The 15,428-nt window shown below is 44.3% G+C and overlaps 1 long non-coding RNA gene across 4 annotated transcripts in view; it reads left to right on the top strand.

The window, feature by feature from the left end:
* The window catches only part of LOC132535719 (uncharacterized), a 193,712-nt gene that overhangs the window by 42,404 nt on the left and 135,880 nt on the right, over positions 1 to 15,428 (top strand). For all 4 annotated transcript variants that reach the window (XR_009547432.1, XR_009547431.1, XR_009547433.1 and 1 more), the window contains one exon: positions 13,638 to 13,800. This is a non-coding gene — a long non-coding RNA (uncharacterized LOC132535719). The remainder of the gene's footprint in view (positions 1 to 13,637; positions 13,801 to 15,428) is intronic.

Genomic DNA, 15,428 nt, shown 5'->3' with positions numbered 1-15,428 from the left:
CACCTGTGGGGAAGTGGCTTCAGAAGCGGGGAAGCAGGTCTGCAGGTGTCTTTCTCTCCCCCTCTCTATCTTCCCCTTCTCTCTCCATTTCTTTCTGTCCTATCCAACAACGATGATATCAACAACAACAACAATAACTACAATAAAAAAAAACAAGGGCAACAAAAGGGAATAAATAAATAAATGCTAAATATATATATATGTACCTATCCTTTGACCTAGGAATTCCTGCTGTTGGTATCTCTGAGGGCTTGTCACATGCATGTCCTAGGGGTATGTGTACAAGAGTGAATTCCCATTGAGGCTTAGTGTGAGTCGGGGTACACTGTGCACCCTAGCGGCTGGGCTGTTTATAGGCCGTGAACATCGCTATGCAAAACCTTTGCCCACTTCTTTGTCTTGACTGTGTGCCACTTATAGCCGACAGAAATGGGAACTTGGAACTTCACGTTGCCTCTTGCCTTTCTTTGTGGTGTTGGTTTAACAGTATTGGAGGAACGTGTTTCGAAACTTACATCCGCATCAGCAGTTTCGTCTTGAGGAGAGGATCAGTGCAAAGTGTTTTATTCATTTGTTCATTCCCCCGTCTCTTAAGAAAGTTATTCTTCATCTCCCTGATCTCTAGCTTGGGGAGATGGGCAGTTTTTTTTTTTTTTTTTTTTTTTTGGTGTGTGTGCTTTTCTTTCAGTTTTATAGTTTTCCTACAAATTTATGCAACTGAAAGCCACATGAGGAAAAAAGGGGATTTGAGAGGGTAAGCTGGCAATTTTTGAGACCCCTGACTGTGCAACCTACTGTTGTTCTGTCATGGTCTACTATTATTATTATTATTATTATTATTATTTAATATTTGTTTATTTTCCCTTTTGTTGCCCTTGCTTTTTTTTTCATTGTTGTTGTAGTTATTATTATTGATCGTCATTGTTGGATAGGACAGAGAGAAATGGAGAGAGGAGGGGAAGACAGAGAGGGGGAGAGAAAGATAGACACCTGCAGACCTGCTTCACCGCCTGTGAAGCGACTCCCCTGCAGGTGGAGAGCCGGTGTTCGAACACCCTTGTTGTTTATCGTTGTAGTTATTATTGTTGTTGTTATTGCTGTCATTGTTGTTGGATAGGACAGAGAGAAATGGAGAGAGGAGGGGAAGACAGACAGGGGAAGAGAAAGACAGACACCTGCAGACCTGCTTTGCCGCCTGTGAAGCGACTCCCCTGCAGGTGGGGAGCCGGGGGCTCAAACCGGGATCCTTACACGGTCTTTGTGCTTTGCGCCACGTGCGCTTAACCACTGCGCTACCACCTGACTCCCTGTCATTGTCTACTATTATAAATTAAGTAGGTGTTTTTTTTTTTTTAATAAAGTAAGTACGTTTTTAAGAATTATTTACTTATTTATTATTGGATAGAGATGGAAATTGAGAGGAGGAGATAGTAAGAGTGATAGACACCTGCAGCTGTGCTTCATTCTTGAAACTCCCCTCCCCCCGCAGGTGGGGACCAGGGGCTTGAACCTGTGTCCTTGCACACTGTATTGTATGTGCTTAACCAGGTATGCCACCACCTGGCCCCAGGCTTTTTTTTTTTTTTCCAATTTGTTTTTTATTACCAGCAGGTGCCTGCACTACAAATCCATCATCTCCCTTGGCCACTTTTTCTTTCCCTCTCTCCCTCCTCCTCCTCTCCTTTCTGTCTCCGTCCTTCTTTCCTTCCTTCCTTTTTCTCTCTAGTTGTTATCAGATAGGACCGAGAGAAATTGAGAGGAGAGGGGCGACAGACAGTGGAGGAGAAAGATAGACACCTATAGACCCGCTTCACCACTCGTGAAGATTCTCCCCTGCAGATGAGGAGCGGTGGCTCGAACCTGGGTCTTCAGACATGGTTTGTGTGTGCTCAACCAGATGAGCCCCGCCTGTTCCCCTATTGGGCGCTGTGTGTGCTCCTTCTTTCCCCGCCTCCCTCTCCTCCGTTGTCATTTTCTTCTTCTTCCTCCCCTCCCCTCTTTTTTTTTTCTGGCCAGAGCATTGCTCACCTCTGACTGATAATGGTGCTATGAATTGAATTTGAGACTTTCGGTTCCTCAGGCATATATATACATACATAGGTATATATATATATGTTTTTTTTTTTCCTCCAGGGTTATTGCTGGGCTCGTTGCCTGCACCATGAATCCACCGCTCCTGGAGGCTATTTTTCCCCCTTTTCGTTGCCCTAGTTGTTGCAGCCTCGTTGCGGTTATTATTGCCATTGTTGACGTTGCTTTGTTGTTGGAGAGGACAGAGAGAAATGGAGAGAGGAGGGGAAGACAGAGAGAGAGAGGGGGAGAGAAAGATAGACACCTGCAGACCTGCTTCACCGCCTGTGAAGAGACTCCCCTGCAGGTGGGGAGCCGGGGGCTCGAACCGGGATCCTTACGCCGGTCCCTGCGCTTTGCGCCACGTGCGCTTAACCCACTACGCCACCGCCCGACCCCCAAGTATATATTGTATAACCATTAAGCTGTCTCCCCAGCCCCTCATTAGATCAGTTTGTGTGTTTACCCCTTGACCACGGAAACATTTTTTTCTCTTAATTCCAAAAATAACCCATACTTGTGAAAACCTCATACAGCTCAAAATACAAAGCACTTATATACTACCCAGTGCTTAGATTCTATAGTGAGTAGTTTTCTATATTTGCTTTGTCTGTCATCTACTAGTTTGCCCAATCCTTTATCCCACGAGCGGTGTATGCTCTGTAGCCTCTTATTTCTTGCAGACTAGCAGGTGTATCCAGCAGCTTGATCATATATAGGTTAGATCTCCTTGGCCAGATAAAGTAGTGGTGTATTGGTTCAACAGAAGACATGTGTTATCTCTTGTAAGTAGATTTACAGGGCTCAGAGACAGCATAATGGTTATGCAAAAAAGACTTTCATGCCTGAGGCTCCAAAGTCTCAGGTTCAAACTCCCATTCACTATTTACAAGCCAGGGAGATTGCACAGTGCTTGTACACTAGACCTTCCTGCCTGAGGCCCCAAGGTCCCAGCCTAGGTTCCATCCCTGACACCACCATAAGTCAGAGCTGGTCTCTCTCTCTCTGTAAATATCAGTAAGTCATAAGAATAAAAATAGACTTAGCCTGTGCCACTGTCAGCCTGTCCCACAGCCCAGAGTGTGGGACATTTATCATAACTGAAGAACCTATGGATCTGTTAATTCACTAAAGGTTGTACACCCTGAAACCAGGAAATCAAAACCCCTTTCCCTTAGAATGTCTATTTAGCGCCCTCTACTGACAGCTTTCTTAAGCACCAGCTTGCAAAGAAAATTAGCTATTTAGAGTGTACAGAAAGAAAAAAAATCCAGAGATATATTTTTATATGTTTTATTATCTGTATTTATTTGATATAAACAGCAAGAAATCAAGATGAAGGGGGAAATAGAAAAGGAGAGAGAGAGAGAGAGAGAGAGAAAGAGAGAGAGACACCTGCAGACCTGCTTCACCGCTTATGAAGCTTTTCCCCAGCAGGTAGGGACTGGGGGTTTGAACCTGAGTCCTTTCTCATTATAACATGCATGCTCAACCAAGTGTGCCACCGCCTGGCACCCCCAGAGATATTTTTTAAAAGCCCATGAATATGAGGATGAGAGGCAGTAAGTTAGTAACTGGAAATATAGTCCACACACACCAATTAATATTCTGAATGAAGAAAGTTTTCTGCATATCTGTAGAAATCTCTCCTGTGGGGTGGAAAGAAGCCATGTTGCACAGGGCAGATTGGTAAGAGAAAAGAGAAATTCGTGAATTAAAGATATCCCTCCTGTCTACATGCGAGAGACCAAAAAATCCTGGGTAACTCACCATGTGGCCCTAAATAAATAGCATAAGTAACAGAGGACAAAGGGAGCATCAGATAGGAAGTTCAAAAAAAAAAAAAGAAAGAAAGAAAGACCTGGTCCTGGGGGGTATGGATCCACCTGCCAACACTCATGTCCAGCAGAGAAGCAATTATAGAAGCCAGAATTCTCACCTTCTGCACCCCAGAAAGAAATTTGGTCCATACTCCCAGAGGGGGAGGAATATTAGGGATAGATGACCACAGGGCCCTGAATCCCAATCCATCAGTCCCCTGAGAGAGAAAAGAAAAAAAAAAAAAGGAAGGACACTCAGGAGTAATAACAGGTGTAGACTTAGAAAGGAAGAGAAGGCAGGACCATAGGGGGAAAAAAAGGCAAATATATATAAATACAGATAGTTATAGAAATAATAGTCTACTCGTATCTGCAACTTTGGGAGAATTATTACAGTTTTCAGTGGGGGATTCTGAACAGTGGTGATGGGAACAGTATGGAATTATATCCTTGTTATTTTATAATTTTGTGCACCAATATTAAATCATGAATAGAAAAGAAAGAAAGAAAGAAAGAAAGAAAGAAAGAAAGAATGGAAGGAAGGACAGAAGACAGAAAAAAAAAGGCAGGCAGGTCTGGGCAATAGTATAGGACTATAGATTTTAGTTCCTCCTTCTCCTAGGACTAGAGATAAGGGATTAAGACTCTTCTCACATAGTGGGTTGGGGCATTCTTACCGGCAGACCTTTTGTATTGACCGAAGCATCTTTTGTTCAAAGGCTTCATCCAACCAAACTTTAGATCCTCTCCCATAAAATCATTTTTTTCCCCAAATGCATGTTTTGGGGTGCTGGGGTTTTGCACCTATTTAGTATATTAGGCAGCTCTGTTCTTCCTGCTACCTGGCTCCACAAATTGTAACTCTTCCCCACCAGGCCTTTCTGAATTTTGAACTTTGTCTTCTCAACTTGGGGCAAATGCAGGACTCTGGGTACCCTTTCTCTGCATCAAAGCTCAGAAATTGCCTGTGGGGAGTAAATTTGAACCATCAAGGGTCAATTTGTTCCATTTATCCAGTGATTCACGCTTTTTTTTTCTTTTTCTTTTTCATTTTCCCTTTCTTCCTCTCTTTCTTTTAAATATTTTGTCACTAGGGGACAGGGTGGTGGTGCAGCTGGTTGAACGCAAACAATACTATGCACAATTAACTGTGCTCAAACCCTTGCTCCCCACCAGTAGGGAGGGAGGGGGAGGGAGGGAGTGAGGGAGGAAGGATCATGAGTAGTGAAACAGTGGTGCAGGTGTCTCTCTCTGTCTCCCTCTCTATCTCTCCTTCCCCTCTATATTTCTCACTGTGTTACTGAATAGAAAGAAGGACAGAAAAAGAAAAAGAGGAAAGAATGGCCGCGAGGAGCAATGGATTACTTGTGCAGGCACTGAGTTCCAGCAAGTGCAATAAAAATAAAATAAATTATATACACAGTGGAATAGTACTCAGCTATTAAAAAGATGAATTCACCTTCACCTCATCTTGGGTGGAACTTGAAAGAATCATGTTAAGTGAGATAAGCCAGAGAGAGAAGGATGAATATGGGGTGATCTCACTGATGGACAGAAGTGGAGAAATAAGAACAGAAAGGGAAACACAGAGCAGAACTTGGACTAGAGTTGGTCTGTTGCACAAAAGTAAAGGACTCTGGGGAGGCGTCTGAGGAGTGTTCAGGTCCTAGAACATGATGGCAGAGGGGGACCTAGGTGGGGTTAGAGTGTTATGTGGAAAACTGAGAAATGTCCACACATGTACCAATTACTGTATTTTACTGTCGACCATAAACCATTAATTACTGCCCCAATAAAGAACAAAAGAAAAAAAATTGGATTGCCACACCCAAAAATAATAAAATAAATTAAAATGAAATTTTACCACTGGGGCTCTGTAATTGTACTACTCCTTCACTCCCAGTGGTCATTTTTTCTTTTTTTCTTAGCTAGGGGGTGAGAGACATAGATAGGCAGGCAGGCAGACAGATAGACAGAAGGAGAAACAGTGCACTGGTCCCCTAGACCCCTGCAGGGGCTCCCCTATGTGGTCAGTTCGTGTTCTACTGAGTGAGCCACATTCCGGCCCTGGTGAGCTCTCTCTTCTGCTCTTTGCTTTCCAAGCTCTGAACAGTTGCTTCAGAGCTTTTGCTCATTTTATTTAGTTGTTTAAGGTGGAGTCACAAGTCTGGTCTCATGTTCCCTATCCTGTCTTCCTTCCTTTCCTTCCTTTCCTTCTCTTTTCTTTTTTCTTTCTCTCTTTCCCTTTCTTTCCTCCCTCCTTCCTTCCTTCCTTCCTTCCTTCCTTCCTTCCTTCCTTCCTTTCTTTCTTTCTTTCTTTCTTTCTTTCTTTCTTTCTTTCTTTCTTTCACCTCCAGGGTTATTGCTGGGGCTTAGTACCTGCACTATGAATCCACTGCTCCTGGAGGCCATTTTTCCCATTTTGTTGCCCTTGTTGTTACCCTTGTTGTTGCCATTATTATTGTTGTTGTCACTGCTGCTGCTGTTGTTGGATAGGACAGAGGGAAATCAAGAGAGGAGGGGAGACAGAGAGGGGGAGAGAAAGATAGACACCAGCAGACCTGCTTCACCGCTTGGGAAGCGACCCCCCTGAAGGTGGGGAGCTGGGGGCTCGAACCAGGATACTTAACACTGGTCCTTGTGCTTTGCTCCGTGTGCGCTTAACCCGCTGCATTACCGCCCAGCCCCCTCCTGCTTTCTATATGTTTTTTTTTATTTTTAAAAAGACTCTTAAAACTCTATTTTATTTGATAGAACAGAGAGAAATTGAGAGGGAAGGGGAGATAGAGAAGGAGGGAGAGTGGTCCAGGAGGTGGCACAGTGGATAAAGCACTGGATTCTCAAGCCTGAGGTTCTGAGTTCAATCCCCAGCAGCACACGTACCAGAGTGATGTCTGGCTCTCTCTCTCCTCCTCTTTCTCATGAATAAATAAATATATAAGATATATTAAAAAATTCATTTAAAAAAAAAGGAGGGAGACACCTGCAGCACTGCTTCACTAACAAAGCTTTTCCTTTTCAGGTGGGGACTGGAGTATTGAACTCGGGTCCTTGTGCATGGCAATATGTGCACTTAACCAGGTGAACCACCTGCTACTTGTTGATTAGTCATTTGTTTCTTCTCTCTCTCTCTCTCTTTCATGGCTTCAAGTTGCTTTCTCATTCAGAGAGAGAGGAGAGGGAGAGAAGGAGAGAGAGGGAGAGAGAGAGAGAGGCTGTAATACCAGAGTTTCTCCTCATGTGGTAAGAACCTGTGTGAAATACCTTTACTGATGAGCAGTAAAGGTATTTAAAGAAAAAGGTATTATTTAAAGGTATTTAAAGAAAGGTATTAAAGAAAGAACCCTTGTTCTTTCACTGCTAGCTTTTCAGAATGCCTGTTTTAGATGTGTCTTTCGGTATACAATATGTCCTTGAGCTTTGTTTTGTGAGAACTTATGAAAATTACTTTTCATAGGCAAATTAATTAAGTCCATTTACATTTCTTGATAGGCATTTGGCTTTTTTTTTTTTTTTTTTTTTTTGGCCTCCAGGGTTATCGCTGGGGCTCAGTGCCTGCACTACGAATCCACTGCTCTTGGAGGCCATTTTTTCCCGTTTTGTTGCCCTTGTTGTTATTGTTGTTATTGCTATTGTTGTTGGATAGGACAGAGAAATCGAGAGAGGAAGGCAAGACACAGACGGGGAAAGAAAGATAGACCTGCTTCACCGCTTGTGAAGTGACCCCCCCCACCCTGCACATGGGGAGCTGGGGGCTTGAATGGGATCGTTAGGATAGTACATGCACTTTGTGCCATGTGTGCTTAACCCACTGCACTACCGCCTGCCCACCCTCATTTTTAAAATTTTATGTTTTGTTTACTTTATTTATTTTCTTTTTTTACCTCCAGGGTTATCGCTGGGGCTTGGTGCCTGCACTATGAATCTACTGCTCCTGGAGGCCATTTCCCCATTTTTGTTGCCCTTGTTGTTTTTGGATAGGACAGAGGGAAATGGAGAGAGGAGGGGAAGACAGAGAGGGCGAGAGAAAGATAGACACCTGCAGACCTGCTCACCACTTGTGAAGTGACCCCCCTGCAGGTGGGGAGCCGGTGGCTCCTAACAGGATCCTTACACCGGTCAGTGTGCTTTGCGCCATATGTGCTTAACCTGCTGTGCTGCTGCCTGGCTACCTATGTTTATTTTCTTATTTTTATTTGTTAATGATAGACAGAAACACAGAGAAACGAGATAGATAGATAGATAGATAGGAAATCAGAGAATTACCCTGCTCCATTTTGTCGGGCTGCCCCCCTGCTCCATCCTCCATTGCTGACACTATGGCCTATTTACATAATCATTGTTTTTCTTGAAAGATTCCCCACCCATTCCTTTGATCTGTCATCTTTCTACCTCGAGACCCGCCCTGCCTGCAGGGTAACATTAATCCCACCAGTTAAAACCATCGTAACAGTTGCTAAGAAAGTTCAACCTTCCCAGGGTGCCTTTTTCCTTTTTCCACCCCATTTCCTGACCATTTCCGTTTCGGACTTGCCACTTCCGGTTTTATCCTATGAAAAATAACTTCTGTTTCTGGTTTCTCTCTTCTTTCCCTGTCCCGACCTGGAGGAGGGCAGGCGTGCAGACAGGGAGGCGGACACTAGCCATTGTGGTTTGACTTCACGTGGCCTAACCCGCTGCACGCACGCCTGACTCTGGGGCTCGCACATGAATAAAGATTTGTATTGCTACTGCCACGAGCTTGGTTCCTGGATCCTCTCTCCCACCCTCGATGCTAGCCCGGCACATGTGATGCTGGGATTGATCTATGGGTCTCATAAGCATTGGATGGAGTGTCCAGTCAGTGCTTTATCTACTGTGTTGCCTCCTGGGCCAAACTGTCTACTTATGTTATGCATTGCTGGAGCATGAACCCCTGGCCCAGTTTTTATTCTATGTTTATTTTTTTTTCTTGGGGAAGGGGGAAGAAAGAGAGAGAGAGAGAGAGCGCAGAGAGGAGAGATACCAAACTACTGATCCACCATCTATGGTGCTCCCTGTGGTGCTGGCGCTGGAACCCAAGGTCTCATGCATGGTAAGGTGTGTGCTTTAGTTTTGGAATCACTACTTTCTAATTAATTAATTAATTAAATTGTTCAGCTCTGGCTTATGGTGGTGCAGGGGATTGAACCTGGGACTTTGGAACTTTAGGCATGAGAGTTTCTTTGCATTACCATTATGCTATCTTGTCTGCCCATGTTGTCACTTTTAATATTTAAGAAAGTGTGTATTTTTGTTATAGCTATCTATCTTCGCCTTATTAGTCATATCTTTTTATTTATTATCATTATTTTCAGTTTTTAAAAGTATTTTTAAATATTTATTTATTTATTTATTGCCTTTTGTTGCCCTTGTTTTATTGTTGTAATTATTATTGTTGTTGTTACTGATATTGTCGTTGTTGGATAGGACAGAGAGAAATGGAGAGAGGAGGGGAAGACACAGAGGGGGAGAGAAAGATAGACACCTACAGACCTGCTTCACTGCTTGTGAAGCGACCCCCTGCAGGTGGGGAGCTGGGGACTTGAACCGACCCCCTGCAGGTGGGGAGCCGGGAGTGGGGGGGTTGGGGGTGGCTTGAACCGGCATCTTTACGCCGATCCTTGCACTTTGCACCAGGTGTGCTTAACCTGCTGTGCTACCGTCTGACTCCCTATCTTTATTTATTTACTGCATAGAGACAGCCAGAAATTGAGAAGGGAAAGATAGAGAGGGAGAGAGACAAAGAGACACCTACAGCCATGCTTCACAAGTTGTGAACCTTCCTCCCTGCAGGTGGAGACCAGGGACTTGAACCTGGGTCCTTGTGCATTATATTATGTGCACTCAACCAGGTGCACCACCACCTGACCCCACCTCTTTTTTTTTGTTATCACTGGGACTTCACTGCTTTGGGCCGACATTTTTAGATGGAAAGACAGAGACAAATGGCAAAAGAGGGAAAGATACCCCAACACTGTAACTTTCCCAGTGTGGTAGGGGGAAAACTTGGACCTGAGTCTCTGCCTGTTTCTAAAAACAAACAAGCAAAAAACCAAAAAAAAAAAAAAAAACACACACACCAAAAAACAAACAAACAAAAAAACCCCACAAATACTGCTCTGACCGACCTCCACATTATACACAGGAGGAAAGGGAGTGATTTCCAGGAAAAGAAAAGATGGTTGCATTGGCATAGCAACTTGCATAGATAGCCACTATCTTATATTTGCTCTCTCTTATCTGCTTGTGATAATTCTAAATTCTACTTTACCTTATAGCCTCTTCTCATTTCTCTAAACTTTTTCAGAACTATTTTTTAATTTATTTTTCCCTTTTTGTTGCCCTTGTTATTTTTTATTGTTGCTGTAGTTATTATTGCTGTTGTTATTGATGTCATTGTTGTCAGATAGGACAGAGAGAAATGGAGAGAGGAGGGGAAGACAGAGAGGGGGAGAGAAAGATAGACACCTGCAGACCTGCTTCACCGCCTGTGAAGCGACTCCCCTACAGGTGGGGAGCCGGGGGCTCGAACCAGGATCCTTACTCAGGTCCTTGTGCTTTGTGCCATATGTGCTTAACCCACTGCATTAGCGCCTGGCCCACTGTTAATTATTATTTTTTAAAGACTTTTTTTTTTGCCTCCAGGATTATCACTGAGGCTCGGTACCGAGCCTGCACTATGAATCCACTGCTCATGTAACCATTTTTCCGATTTTTTTTTTGACAGGATAGAGAGAAATTGAGAGGGGAAGTTAGAAAAGGAGACAGAAAGACAGACACCTGCAGACCTGCTTCACCACTTGTGAAGTGACCCCCCTGCAGGTGGGGAGCCGGGGTTGGTTAACTGGGCATTCTTGCACAGGACCTTATACTTCATTTTATGTGTGCTTAACCTGGTGTGCCACCACCCAGCCCCTGACTTTGAAATGTTAAACAGCTTGTTCAAGCTCACACAGGCTAGTCCAGGTCATACCTAAGCTTTGACTTTGGGCACTTTGGCAGGAGTCTAAATCCTTAACCATTACGTTATGACATAGTGTGTCATGAACATACTCCCATGCTGATGCGTACAAATCTACTAGCTGCGTTTTCCTCTTCTGTCTGTCTGCAACATCATTCATTTCACTTTAATGACTTTTTCCCCCATTTCTAACTCATTGCAGTTATGAATAACGATGTAGTCCTTGATCTTCACCCCAAACTGGTGCTGATACACCTTCATAAAGTCCCCCCCATTGCCTTTTTCATCACCCCTGTACTAATGTCAATGTCCTCTCAGATTCTCCCATGACCACTGCTCTCAATTCTGAAAATTAGAGACAGATTTTTTTTGTTTGTTTTGTTAGTATAGTTATGACAGCATGACTCCACTCTTCCTAGTGGCCTTTTGTTTTGACAGATAGTGAGAGACCGAAGGGGGGTGGCAGAGAAAGAGCGTGAGAAGGCCAAACATGTGAAGCTGTCCTCCTGCAGGTAGGGAGTGGGGTCCTGAGCTAAACTTGGATCTGTGCGCATAGTAATGTGTGTGCTCAACCATGTGTGCTACTGCCCAGCCCTACAACATAACTTGTTTTTTTAAATCTTTATTTATTTATTGGGTAGAGACAGCCAGAAATTGAGAAGGAACAGGGTGGTAGACAGGGAGAGAGACAGAAAAACAACTGCAGCCCTGCTTCACCACTTGTGAAACTTCCCTCCTGCGGGTGGGGAACCGGGGCTCGAACCTGGGTCCTTGCACATTGTAACATGCACCCAGCCAGATGCACCACCGCCTGACCCCCAAAACATAATTTTTTAAAACAACAGAATTCTTTTTTTTTGTCTCCAGGGTTATTGCTCGGCTCAGTGCCTGCACCATGAATCCACTGCTCTTGGAGGCCATTTTTTTCCCCCTTTTGTTGCCCTTGTTGTTGTAGCCTTGTTGTGGTTATTATTGTTGTTGTTCTTGATGTTGTCGTTGTTGGATAGGACAGAGAGAAATGGGGAGAGGAGGGGAAGACAGAGAGGGGGAGAGAAAGACAGACACCTGCAGACCTGCTTCACCGCCTGTGAAGCGACTCCCTTGTAGGTGGAGAGCCGGGGGCTCTATAGGGATCCTTCCACTGGTCCTTGCACTTGGCGCCACCTGTGCTTAACCCGCTGCGCTACCACCCAACCCCCAACACAATTTTTTTTAAAAAATTATCTATCTATCTATCTATCTATCTATTTATGAGAGGGATCAGAGGAGAGGGACAAAGAACCAGACATCACTCTGCTAAATGTTCTGCTGGGGATTGAACTCAGGACTTCATGCTTGAGAGTCCAGTGCTTTATCCAGTGTGCCACCTCCTGGACCACTAACAGCATAATTGTTAATCTAGGAGTTCTCCACGTTGTAGGTAGCTCAGTATGGCTTTAACAAGGTTCATTGATACGCATTTTCCAAGGACGGGTAGCCTCACAATGCAATAACTTTTATGGAAGGATTCTTGTGTCAAGCACTACCCTAAGTACTTTATTTTCCCCTTTGCTGCCTTTGTTATCTTTTTATAGTGGTTGTATTTATTATTGTTATTGAGGTCGTCGTTGTTAGATAGGACAGAGAGAAATGGAGAGAGGAGGGGAAGACAGAGAGGGGGAGAGAAAGATAGACACCTGCAGACCTGCTTCACCGCCTGTGAAGCGAAGCCGGGGACTCGAACCAGGACCCTTGAGCCGGTCCTTGCACTCTGCGCCAAGTGAGCTTAACCTGCTCCGCTACCACCCGACTCCCCGTGGTGTTTTTTACCCTACAAATCCACTGCTCCTGGCGGACATTTTGTTTTTTTTTCAATTTTTGTGGATAGGACACAGAGAAATTGAGAGAAAAGGGGGGAGAGAAAGAGGGAGGGAGAAAGACACCTGCAGACCTGCTTCACTGCTCGTGAAGCATACGCGCTGCAGGTGGGGAGCAGGGGCTAGAACTGGGATCCTTGTGGTTTTTTGACTATGTGTGCTTAGCCAGGTATGCCACCGCCTGGCTCCCCTTGTCCGTGTTTTTTTTTTTTTTTACTTTTTAAAATTTTTATTATTTTTTATTTTTTAATATTTATTTATTCCCTTTTGTTGTCCTGGCTGTTTTATTGTTGTAGTTATTATTGATGTCGTCGTTGTTGGATAGGACAGAGAGAAATGGAAAGAGGAGGGGAAGACAGATGAGGGAGAAAAAGATAGAGACCTGCAGACCTGCTTCACTACCTGTGAAGTGAATTCCCTGCAGGTGAGGAGCCGGGGGCTCGAATCGGGATCCTTCTTCTGGTCCTTGTGCTTTGTGCCATGTGTGCTTAACCTGCTGTACTACCGCCCGACTCCCTTGTCCGTGCTTTTAAAAAGGAAATGGGGGGGGCAGATGTTGACACATTTGGTTTACCACGTATGTTATCATGTGCAAGGATCTGGGTTGGAGGCCCCTGCTCCCCACCTAGGGGGGGGATGGAACTTCAGGAGTAGTGAAGCAGGTCTATAGATGACTGTCTCTCTTCCTCTCTATCCCCCCCTAATTTCTCTCTGCCTTATCAAATAAAATAGGAAAGAGAAGGAGAAGGAGGAAGGGTGGGGTCTGTCAACACCAAGTCCCCAGGATAACCCTGTTGGCAATAAAAGTAATTAAAATGGAAATAGACTCAAAGTGGTTAACGATGACTTATGCCATGCAGCAGTCTGCTTGCAAAGCTCCCATCGCTAACCCTGGTTTCTGTGTTCTAGGGCTACTACAGCAAGGTAACACAAACCAGGTGGCTTAAAACAGCAGACATTAAATTGGATCACCGTTCTGGAGGCTGTAAGTCTGAGATCAAGGCGTCAGTGACTGCAGCTTTTCTGAAGACTCCGAGGGAGAATCTGTTCCAGGCCGATCTTTGAGCTGCTGGTAACAGTTGGTTATGCTTCAAATTTCTTGGCTTGTAACTCTATACCTCCAGTCCCTGCCTCTGCTGTCATGTTGCTTTCCCGTGTGTGTGTGTGTGTGTGTGTGTGTGTGTGTGTGTGTGTGTGTGTCTTCACATGGCCTTTTGCCATTATAAAGACAGCAGTCATATTGGATTAGGACCCACCCCAGTGACTTCATTTTTTTTTTAATCAGAGCTCTGCTCAGCTCTGGTTTATGATAGTGCTGGATACTGAACCTGGGACTTTGGAGCCTCAGGCATGAGAGTCTCTTTGCATAACCGTTATGCTATCTACTCCTGCCCTAGTTTAACATATGTTTGTCAGATGCTTTAGATCATAAAGATGAATGTATCTTCACTATGGAAAAATTAGAAAGTTAAGAAAACCTTTAGGATGCAGAGGACAAAATGATAGCCTATAGTCTCACTATTCTGAAGCATCATGCCAACATTTTGAACCATAGTCTTTTTCTGTCTTTTTTTAAAAAAATTAAAAATATTTATTTATTTATTCTCTTTTATTGCCCTTGTTTTATTGTTGTTGTCGTTGTTGGATAGGACAGAGAGAAATGGAGAGAGGAGGGGAAGTCAGAGAGGGGGAGAGAAAGATAAACACTTGCAGACCTGCTTCACCGCTTGTGAAGCGATTCCCCTGTGGGTGGGGAGCCACGGGCTGGAGCGGGGGCTCGAACCGGGATCCTTAAGCCGGTCTTTGCGCTTTGTGCTACCTGTGCTTAACCCAATGCTCTACCACCCGATTCCCTTAAAAAAAATTTTTTTAATTACCTTTATTGGATAGAGACAGCCAGGAATAGAGAGGGTAGGGGGAGAGAGAGAGGGAGAGAGAAAGAGAGACACCTGCAGCCCTGCTTCACCACTTGCAAAGCTTTCCCCCTGCAGGTGGGGACCAGGGGCTCAAACCTGGGTCCTTGCTCATTGTAACATGTGCGCTCAACCAGGTGCGCCACCACCAGATGCATGTTTTCTGTCTTTCTTATCTAATTATGTTTACCATAATGAAACCTAGGCTTCCCCACCCCGTTGTTTTATTTGTGATTAATAGTGGGTTACAAGATTGTAAGATTATAGATATAGTTTCCACACTACACCCACCACCAAAGTTCTGTGTCCGTACCCTCCCACCCTCCCAAAGTTAACCACCACGGTTCTCTCACAACATCCTAGAGTTTGTCAAGCCTAGCCTCTTGATATGCAAAAATGTCACATATAAGTAATAGCTTATTAATACACTTGTATTACTTTCTAGTATTACATGTGCTTAAAATCCAGATATGCCTACGAGTTTTATTATTATTATTAATTTCCCCTTTTGTTGCCGTTGTTTTTTATTGTTATAGTTATTATTGTTGTTGATGTTGTCATTGTTGGGTAGGACAGAGAGAAATGGAGAGAGGAGGGGAAGACAGAGAGGGGGAGAGAAAGACAGACACCTGCAGACCTGCTTCACCGCCTGTGAAGCGACTCCCCTCTAGGTGGGGAGCCGGGGGCTCGAACCGGGATCCTTACGCCCATTCTTGCGCTTAGTGCCATGTGTGCTTAACCAGCTGCGCTACCGCCCGACCCCCCAAGTATGAGTTTTATGGTTTTA

This window comes from Erinaceus europaeus, chromosome X (genome assembly GCF_950295315.1).
Source record: "Erinaceus europaeus chromosome X, mEriEur2.1, whole genome shotgun sequence".
In the NCBI taxonomy this organism is placed as follows: domain Eukaryota; kingdom Metazoa; phylum Chordata; class Mammalia; order Eulipotyphla; family Erinaceidae; genus Erinaceus; species Erinaceus europaeus.
This window is presented reverse-complemented; position numbering and strand designations above follow the sequence as displayed.